Source organism: Mus pahari, chromosome 18 (assembly GCF_900095145.1).
Source record: "Mus pahari chromosome 18, PAHARI_EIJ_v1.1, whole genome shotgun sequence".
NCBI classification, from domain to species: domain Eukaryota; kingdom Metazoa; phylum Chordata; class Mammalia; order Rodentia; family Muridae; genus Mus; species Mus pahari.
The window spans coordinates 324815-335380 of NC_034607.1; the positions used below are offsets into that span (position 1 = coordinate 324815).

The window sequence follows — 10566 nt, forward strand, 5'->3', positions numbered from 1 at the left end:
CAGCTGCAGAATCCGACCCAGGAGGGCAGGTAGGGCAGGCTCCAGGAAAAACAGGTAGCCCTCCGCCCTGGGACTGATGGAGTCTGAGAACTCTTGAGAGGCCCCAAAGAATACGCCTGGGGAACAGCGAGAGTCTCGAGAGTCTCGGAGGTGATGGTGCAGGAACTCCTGTGCAAGCTTGGGAGCCTGTTCTACCTGGGGCTCTGAGGAACTGGTGTAGGAGATGAGTGACCCAAAGTGGAAATGAGGCTCTGATAGGTCAAGACCCGGGAGTCTGAAGGTTCGGGCTCTTAGCTGTCTGCATTTTCACGTCTCCACCTCTGTCTGTTAAGCTCTCTCTTTCTCTGTCTGTCTCAGACTCCTTGTCTCAGGTTTGGATCTTGGGGGCCAGACTTGCGAGCAACCGGGCAGGGGAGTTGCCAATATGGGCGTGGCCCCGGAGTTGTGAGGCGGGGCTTAGGGCTCAGCCCGAAGCTTGTAAAGGGCTGGGGCTCAGCCTGGCAGGTTTAAAGGGTTGGGGCTGTCAGACCGCACTGTCAAAGCCGCGGATCTGGATCGAGAGCAGCAGGCTGAGACCCGGGTGAGTGCGTGGGTCCAGGGACTATGGCCTTAGCGGGGCGGGGCGGGGCGAACATCCGTGTGCACAGCTAATTTCAGGACCCCACGACCAGTGATGAGGTTGAATGGCCAGGAGCAAGATGTTGGTGTATCCCCAAAGGTTGCTGGGGTTATGCTCATTTTTATTTCCTGAGCGCGCCCTGGTGTCCTGGGAGTCGCTTCTTTTTGAGTGCCGGTTGTGGAAAGAGCGGGGGCACTTTTTGGACTAGAGATTTCTGTTCTGGGACACCTTCTTATAGGGTCTGCCTGAGTCATTGACATATTTATTGTCTTGAAGAGAAAGCCTGGGGGGGGGCTGTATTTCTGGGACACAAGTTTTTTTTCAGCATACTTGAAGCTGTCCATCTTGCCGATGGGTCTTTTGGTTGTGGTCCAGCCTCCGTCAGGAATGCTGTGCTCATCCACAGAAGTGTCAGCATCTCCAAGTTCCCTTCTTTGCAAATAAAACAGTGGTCCAGCCTCTCTACCGTTGTCTATGAGCCCCGGAAGTTAGTCAAAGATTTGTCCTGTAAGAGCTGTCGGGTGTTTCAGGGCCCTGGCTCAGACTGGTTTAGAACCATTGATGGGCTGGCCACCTTGGTCCTTGAAAAGTGTTGTGGCTCACTACTTGGGGAAATCGCTGGCTTGAAGTGAGAGATAAGGAGGCTGCCTTTGGTCAATACACCTCCACAGTTCAGTGTGCACCCCTTCTTTCCCTCCCCTCCCACCACCCAGTTTCTCTGTCTTGAAGCTGACTCCAGCAAAAGCCTGTAGCATCTAAGTGTCTTGAAGATGACCCCCCCCCCCCAGATCCCTGCCCAGACACTGATTTTACTGTGGGGGGAGATGAGGGCTGGAGGAAGGGAGCACAGACGTTCAGAGGGCAAGCTGGGATTGGAACAAACAAACCCTGGCTGACCTCAAAATCCTGGGCCACTTTCTGATGGCCCCGACCTCTCTGCAGAGCCCAGCTTGGGTTTCCGAAAGGTAACCTTAGCTATGGGCTCATGTCTTGGCGGTGACCAGGGTTGGTAACCACAGAGGTCGGTTTGGATGACCTGGGACACATTCAGAGAATGAGACCTCATCTCTCCTATTTGACTAGCCTTGGACTTTGTTCTGTAAGTCTCGGATGTCTGTCTAGGTAGAGAGGATGAACATGTCGACAGCATCAAGTGGCCCTACCTGAGGATGAGTAAGCACGTTCTTTGTTTACTTTTGCTTTTTATTTGTGTGTGTGTGTGTGTGTGTGTGTGTGTGTGTGTCAGCATAAGAGTGAAAGCTACAGAACAGCTTTCAGCAGTCTGTCCTCTCCTTCAAGCATGTGGGTGTCAGGGACTGAACCCAGGTTGTCAAGCTTGGCAGCAAGTACTTTTACCCACTGAGCCATCTTGATGGCTCATATATATTCTATATGTCATCATATCTCCGTGAGGTGGAGAAACATGGTTCCTGTCTGAAGCAACTGGGGCTCAGAGAGGTGTGGCCACTTGCCTCAAGTGGTATGGCTACCAGGGAGGGGGCACTATGGAATCCCGTCTGTGGCTTGGGTCCAAGTGTGCCATGCCTGCAATGGTACACAGAGGTCATTACGTTCCAGGTTGCCACTGCCTTCAAACTTCTTTAAAGGCAGTACTTATTTTGGGATGGCACAAAGAATATACATGTTTCAAGCTTTTATTTTTTTTAAAGACAGAACTGTTTTCATTTTTCCCATTTTTAAAAGATTTATTTATTATTATTATATGTACGTACACTGTAGCTGTCTTCAGACACACCAGAAGAGGGCATCAGATCCCATTACAGATGGTTGTGAGCCACCATGTGGTTGCTGGGATTTGAACTCAGGACCTTCAGAAGAGCACTCGGTGCTCTTACCCACTGAGCCATCTCACCAGTCCTGTTTCAGGCTTTTATGGGACTTTTCCCTGCTTGAGTTTACAACTTGGCTCTATCCTCAGTTGTTACAACTGACCCTGAGCTTTTCCTCAGATTTCCAGAAATTTGGGCTGTTTTCAATCCAGACCTGGAGTCCGGCCCTTTGATGTGGAGGGCTCTCTAGGGGCAGGAGATATTTTATATTGAGAGTGAAGGGTAGGTCGGGACAGGGAACAGGTTGCCTTGACCATTGGCTGGGAAAGGGGAGTTGTTTTGTGGGGTGATGTATCAACTTTGGGATGTTCCTCTGTCAAGCCCCGCCCAGTGCTTGACGCTCAGGAAAAGGCAGTATGCAGTGCCTGGCACTGGCCAGGATCATAACCTGAGTTCTTTCTTGTAAGCTCACACACCTTGTATAACAAGTCTCTGGCTGGCAGTTTGCCAGCCCAACCTGTCAAACCAGGCTCCTTGGGTGTGGGCTGGGCTGGGCCGCAAGGCAAGACTGGTCGTCGTACCACTGATGCCAGATAGGGCAGGTCCAAGCAGAAGGGGCGGAGTCCTGAGGCACTCCCAGGGCAGACTGGGGTGACAAGAGTCTGGTTCAGGGAAGAAATGGCCCTGCCGGCCCTTCCACAGCCTTCCTAGGGTGCTGCTTTAAATTTGTTCCAGCTTTTATTTTGAGAAGAGAGTGTCTCTTGTAGCCCAGGCTGGCTTCAAACTGACTATGTAGCTGAGGATGGCCTTGCCCTTCTGCTTCTCCTGCCTCTGCCTCCCAGGTGCTGGGATTACAGGCGTGCGCCATTACATCTGTGTTCTGTGATGCTGGAGAGCAAACCCAGTGCTTGCATACTAGGTAAGCACCCCACTAATTGAGGTGCACGCTCAGTCTCATTTCCTTTACTTCTGCAAAAATACTAATAAGCTGTAGGCGTCAGTTTATGTCTGTTATCCCAGCACTTTAGAGGCTGAGGTAGGAGGATTTTGAGTTTCAGGCCAGCCTGGGCTATTGAGCAAGTTTGGCCTAGCCTAGGCTATAAAACACTATTTCTTTTCTTTTCTTTTCTTTTCTTTTCTTTTCTTTTCTTTTCTTTTCTTTTCTTTTCTTTTCTTTTCTTTTCTTTTCTTTTCTTCTTTTCTTTTTCTTTTTCTTTTTCTTTTTCTTTTTCTTTTCTTTTCTTTTTCTTTTCCTCTCTCCCTCGCCCTCCCTTCCTCCTTTTTTCCCTCCCTCCCTCCCCACCTTGGTTGTCCTGGAACTTGCTCTATAGACCAGTCTGGCCTCAAATTCACAGTGATTTGTCTGCCTTTGCCTCCTGAGTGTTGGGATTAAAGATGTGTACCACCACCACCCAGCAAGACACTATTTCAGTCCAAAACCATTCCCAACAACTTCAAGAGATAAACCCAGTTGTTGTTATATTTCTGTCTGTCTGTCTGTCTGTCTGTCTGTCTGTCTGTCTGTCTGTCTCTGTCTCTCTCTGATACAGGGTCTCACTATGTAGTTTTGGCTATTCTAGAACTCACTTTGTAGACCAGGCTAGCCTTGAACTCACATAGATCTACCTGTCTCTGACTTCTGAGTGGCTGGAATTAAAAGTCCACCCAGTCCCAAAATTTTAAATTTTACTACATTTATTTATAGTGTGTGTGTGTGTGCGTGTTGTGTGTTGGTAAACACCTTTTCACACTGAGCCTGAGCCTTCTTGTTGGATCAATATTGCCTTAAAAACCAAACCAAACCAAACAACAGTCTTACTGTATAGCTCATGCTGGCCTTAAATTCTTGATCATCCTGCATCCTACCTCGGCCTCCCAAATACTGGGATTGCAGCCTGCACCACCACACTGTTATGCCCTGGCACACACTGTCATGCCCTGGCACACACTGTCATGCCTTGGCATACACTGTCATGCCCTGGCACACACTGTCATGCCCTGAGACACACTGTTATGTCCTGGCACACACTGTTATGCCATGGCACACACTGTCATTCCCTGACACACACTATCATGCCCTGATACACAGTCATACCCTGATACACACTGTCATGCCCTGGCATACACTGTCATACCCTGATACACACTGTCATGCCCTGGCANANACTGTCATCCCTGACACACACTGTTATGCCTTGGCATACACTGTCATGCCCTGACACACACTGTTATGCCTTAGCATACACTGTCATGCCCTGGCACACACTGTCATGCCCTGAGACACACTGTTATGTCCTGGCACACACTGTTATGCCATGGCACACACTGTCATTCCCTGACACACACTATCATGCCCTGATACACAGTCATACCCTGATACACACTGTCATGCCCTGGCATACACTGTCATACCCTGATACACACTGTCATGCCCTGGCANANACTGTCATCCCTGACACACACTGTTATGCCTTGGCATACACTGTCATGCCCTGACACACACTGTTATGCCTTAGCATACACTGTCATGCCCTGNCACACACTGCCATGCCCTGGCATACACTGTCATATTCTTGCACATACTCTGCTCACACTCTTAGCTGCATTCCTCCACTGAAACAACTCTTACAGTGCACAGGTCACAGACATTTGATTTAAGTACCTTCTTTTTTAAAGATTTATTTATTTATATTATTTATATGAGTACATTGTAGCTGTCCTCAACACATGAGAAGAGGGCATTGGATCCCATTACAGATGGTTGTGAGCCACCATGTGGTTGCTGGGATTTGAACTCAGGACCTCTGGAAGAGCAATCAGTGCTCTTAACCGCTGAGCCATCTCTCCAGCCCTTAAGTACCTTCAAAAATGGTGGGCACCCACCATCTCTTCAAAAGGAGACCTCATACCCATCAGGAGTCTCTCGCTATTTCTCACCCCTGACCCAAGCACCCACCAATCTGGTCTCGATCCCTGGGGATGTTTGTACTCTGGACATTTCTCATCTCTAGGGTCATAGATGATGTGTGTGGCCTTTGTGTCTGCTGTCTTTTACTTAGAGTTATGTTTTCAGGCCCATTCATCTTCTAACATTATAACAGCCATATTCTTTTTCATGTCTGACTAACATTCCATTGTGTAAATATATCATCTTTTCATCTGTGGTGAGCACTTGGAGTTTTCTTCTTTTTTGACAGTTGTGAATCATACTGATATAAGAATTCTTTGAATAGTTGTTTTCCAGTTTTTTGGGTATACACCTGAAAATAGAATACTGGTCACATGGTAATGTAAGGTTTAACTTTATGAGAAACAACCACGTTGTTTCCTGTGGTGGCTACACTTCAAAATATTTTTTTTTTAAAGACAGGATCTCACAGTTTAGCTGTAGTTGGCCTGGAACTCACTGTGTAATCCTGGTGGACCCCAAACTCAGAGAGAGTTGTCTCTCCAGGGCAGGGATTAAAGACTCACGTGAAGATTCAGAGATGACTTGAAGGAATTGCTTTTCTTCACCCACCGTGTGGGCGTCAGGGGTTGAACTCAGGTTGTTAGGCTTGTCAGCAAGGGCCTTTACCTGTGAGTCATCTTGATGGCCCTCAAAACTTTTGTAGTGTGTGTGTGTGTGTGTGTGTGTGTGTGTGTGTGTATGCTCAAGAGTGCACTTGCATGCACACATGTGCAATCGAATATGTGAATTCATTTGTAGGTGTGCACGTGGAGGCCAGAGGAGGAACCCACTCTGCAGTTCACCAAACCTGGAGCTCATTGCTGTTGGGTTAGGTTGACCACCAACAAGCCAGGTTGTCCTCGTGTCTTACTGCCCCCCCAACAACATTGGGCTTCCAGATTTATGCTGCTATGTCAGCTTTCTGTGATTCTGCGTGGGTGATAGAAATCTGAACTCAGTCCTCATGTTTGCATAGCAAGTTCTTTTACCCGTGAGCTGTCCCCCCCCCCCCATTGAAATGGGGTCTGGATCTGAAACTCATGAACTCATGAGTGTCTTAGAATTACAGACAAGCTCCATCATTTTTGGTTCCAGTGAAGTAAAAAATTTCTTTTAGCATGGTAGCCCTTGCCTTTAATCTCTGCACTTGGGAAGGAAAGGCAGGTGGATGTCTGTGAGTTCAAGTCCAGCCTGTCTACATAGTGAGATCCAGGTCAGCAGGTGCTATATAATGTGACTGTCTTAGTCAGGGTTTCACTGCTGTGAAGACACCATGACCAAGGCAACTTGTATAAAGCCAAACATTTAACTGGGACTGGCTTACAGTTTCAGCGATTCAGTCCATTATCATCATGGTGGAAAGCATGGCAGCATCCAGGCAGACATGATGCTAGAGGAGCAAGTCTTCTACATCTTGACCCAAAGGAGGCTGGGAGGAGATTCTCTTCTGCAGGCGGCCAGGAAGAGGGTGTCTTCTGCACTGAGTGGAGGTTAGCATAGGACCTTAAAGCTCACCGCTGCAGTGACCCACTTCTTTCAACAGGGCCGCACCTCCCAATAGTGCCGCTTTCCATGGGTCAAGCACATTCAAACCACCAGGGTTACCCTATCTAAAAACGCAACAAAGCAAACCCCACATTTATTTATATTGGTGGGGTGACACACAGCCAGGGAGTACATGTGAGGCCCAAAGAGCCTCCTGCAGGAGCTGGTTCTCTCCTTTCACCATGAGGAGTTGGGAGGCTGAATTCAGCTTGCCCGGCTTGGAAGCAAACACGTTTACCTGCTGAAGCAGGCCCCAGTATGCTGTTTATCAAGGCCTTTCTTGGACATCCAATAGACCTTTTCAAATTATTCCCATTTTTCAGATGAGGAACTACCTTACCCAAGAGAGTCTCCGTTGGAGGCTTTAGTACCTTCTTTTCCCAGGAGCAGAACTGAGAGTGTGACCCCAGGTAAGCTGCAGCCCACCCTTGACATGAGGTGAGGTGGGCACAGAGCCCTTCCTATCCTTGTGTAGTGCCCCTTGTGTACCCAGCCTTCAGAATCAAAGCCAGGAGTCCTCCAGCCAAGATTTCTTTGCATGGCAATCCCCTCTTCAGTGCCCAGACATTAGCTTGCTATGGCTTTTGCTGTGTCTGTACTGAGATGCCCTGTGGTTTCCTCCAAAGGCTCCTGGCCAGAAGGAAAGATTGACTTTGAAAGCTACTGCCTAGGACTGGTGCTCACTCACTCTTCTGAGAGTGATGTAGGGCGGAGGCTGACTGACAGGGCTGGGCTGGGCCGTGAGGCATTGGTGTGGGCAGAGTAGGGGAAGGCATGTGAGCAGGGGGGCAGCCTACAGCTTAGAGTGAGAACCAGCTTGCCCTGTGCTGGAGCAGGCCGTGTCAGATACCACGAATGAGGAGGACAGGGTGGGAGACAGTATTGCTGGGAAACACAGAGGCCAGGTCAGATGGGTCCAGGCGAGGCATCTGAATGTCACTCATGGGAGGATTTTGAGCAGGGGAGTTTTATGATCTGATTTAAATTTTACACATTTAAAGAACATTTTTCTGGTGTGTGTGTGTGTGTGTGTGTGTGTGTGTGTGAGAGAGAGAGAGAGAGAGAGAGAGAGAGAGAGAGAGAGAGAGAGACAGAGACAGAGACAGNTGTGTGTGTGTGTGTGTGTGTGTGTGAGAGAGAGAGAGAGAGAGAGAGAGAGAGAGAGAGAGAGAGAGAGACAGAGACAGAGACAGAGACAGAGAATAGAGAGAGACAGAGAGGGGGGGAGATTTAGCAGCAGCAACCTCGCCCATGGAGCGGTCTTGCTGGCTCCTGATTTTATTTCCAGAGGATGCTTTTAGTTAATGTACCATGGAACACCGGGGAAGCAAGGGCAAACCAGTGGGGGGTTGCCACTGGGGCTGGCAAATGTGGGATGGGAACGTGGACCTGAAGAAGAGCGATTCTGCATTGCAAAAGCATTGGCCAGCACATGGCGTTCCTTTGTGGCAATGATTGTGACACTTGGGCTTTAAGACAATCCTGTTGACCACTGGTGCCGAGCAAGACTTGTCACTGAGTCCATTTGTTGAATTGACCCACTCAGAAAAAGAGGTAAAAAAGAATTAATTGTTGGGGAGAGCCTGTGTAACCTAAAAATCCCCCTCCATCACCTTTTGTTTAAAATTATATAAAAACATTCTATTGTAGTGGCATTTAATATGGAAATGGTATTGCCATACATTAAGTTTTTCTAGTGTTTTTAAAAACTAATTTTTAGGGGCTGGAGAGATGGCTCAGTGGTTAAGAACACTGACTGCTTTTCCTAAGGTCCTGAGTTCAAATCCCAGCAACCACATGGTGGCTCACAACCATCCATAATGAGATCTGATGCCCTCTTCTGGGGTGTCACTACAGTGTACTTACATATAATAAATAAAAGAAACCTTTGGGCCAGAGAGAGAAGAAAAAAGTGTCTTTTTAAAAATTAATTTTTAAAGATACCCATGTACACGTATGCCTGGATGCATGCACATACACATACATACACTCATAATTGCAGGGCTTGGGAACCTACTGGAGCTGGAGTTATTTGTGGCTGTGTGCTGGCTGTTGTGGGTGCTGGGGACTGAAGTCAGGTCTTTTGCAAGAGCGGGAACTGTTTTAACTGCTAAGACATCTTCCCACACAAAGCCATCTCCCCAGCCTGGAGAATTATTAATTAATTAATTAAGGTAAAAACAAGTTTAGTTTTGATGCAGGGAGGGAATGAGGTAAATCTGAGTACTTGGGATTCTTCTAAACACGGGACAGGGAAACATTGTTGGGAACTAAAACAGAAAACAGCTCTGATATGAGATTGCTGAAGGCCTGGGACTGGTATGGGGTCCCCCAGGAAGAAGGGGAGCAAATGCAGGGAAACCCCCCAGCACCTATAACTTGCATGGCCGAGAGGACTCTACACTGGACTAGGGGAAAGGATCCTTGGTGAGAAAGAGAATGTTGGCAGTGGGAACTCCTAACAAGCTGCGGAGCCAGGCTGAGGATACGGCATGTGTTAGAGCGTAGATCTGACAAGCATTTAGACGCGTTAGCTGGTGAGCATGCAGATCCGAATTCGGTTCTCAGCGCCCACATGAAACACTGGGCACGAAGAAGCAGGGACAGGAGGATCCGTGAGACTCGCTGGCCAGCTAGCTAATCAAACCAGTGAGCTAGTTCAATGAGAGACAGTAGTGGTTATGGGGGCGAGACAGAGAGCAGTTGAGAATGAAGCCTGCCATGCATTACACCAGCACACACGGAACCTGAAAGCAAGCAAGTCAGACACAAACAAATGAATAAAAAGAAATGAATCTGGGAAGATGGCTCAGTGGGTACAGGCACCTGCCACCAAGTCTGGCGACTTGAGTTCAATACCTAGGACTCTCAAGGAATAAAACCAGTTCCTGAAGGTTGTTTTCTGTCTCCACACACAGAGTGGAGATAAATATCTGAAAAAATAGATGTAATTTAAAAGTTAACAAAGACAGACAAAAGGGAGAGGGTGGAGAAAAGAAAGAAGGGAGGAAGACCTCCAACACAGATTCCCGGGTTAGAAAGTACCACATGGGGAGACGGATCAACAGGCCAACAGGCGCAGCTCCTTGCCAAGAGTTTGATCCCTTGACTGCGTATGGTGCAAGGAGGCAACCAATTCCTGCAAATTTTCCTCTGACCTCAGCATGATACCATGGCCCACAAATAAATAAATACATGTACATTTTACTAAAAGAGTTTCCTAAATGCCACTCCCCTCCCTCCCTCATTAGATACCTTGTACCTGGTTTCCTCCCTCATGAGCCAGGGCCACGTCTGTCATGTTCACCACTTTAGTTCCAACGCCTAGAACTGAGTCACACACAGCACTGGGCCTCTGAAGGTATCTGCCACCCAGTGTTTTGACAAAACAAAACATAAGGAGCACTTAGTGAGGGTGTGGTAGGCAGAGGCACTTTGGAAAGGATCTCAATGGATGGGATCAATCACTGGCTGGCTTCCCTGGCCTTGCCGAGAGACTTTCTCATCAGCTACTGTTAAATTGTTAAACAAATAAAGAGTTATGGATACTTCTTAGGGTGTGTGTCCTTGGGAGCTATGCAGGTGAAATGCTGCCTCCTCCTCCTCCTCCTCCTCCTCCTCCCCTCCCTCTTCCTCTCCCCTTTCCCCCTCTCTCCCTCCCC

General features: G+C 48.2%; 1 protein-coding gene across 1 annotated transcript in view; it reads left to right on the forward strand.

The window, feature by feature from the left end:
• Positions 1-506: 506 nt before the first annotated feature.
• LOC110335465 (cytochrome P450 4F22) overlaps positions 507-10566 on the forward strand; it is a 45685-nt gene continuing 35625 nt past the window's right edge. The window contains exon 1 of the mRNA XM_021217649.1: positions 507-580. The gene's annotated coding sequence lies outside the window, so the exon portion shown is untranslated. The remainder of the gene's footprint in view (positions 581-10566) is intronic.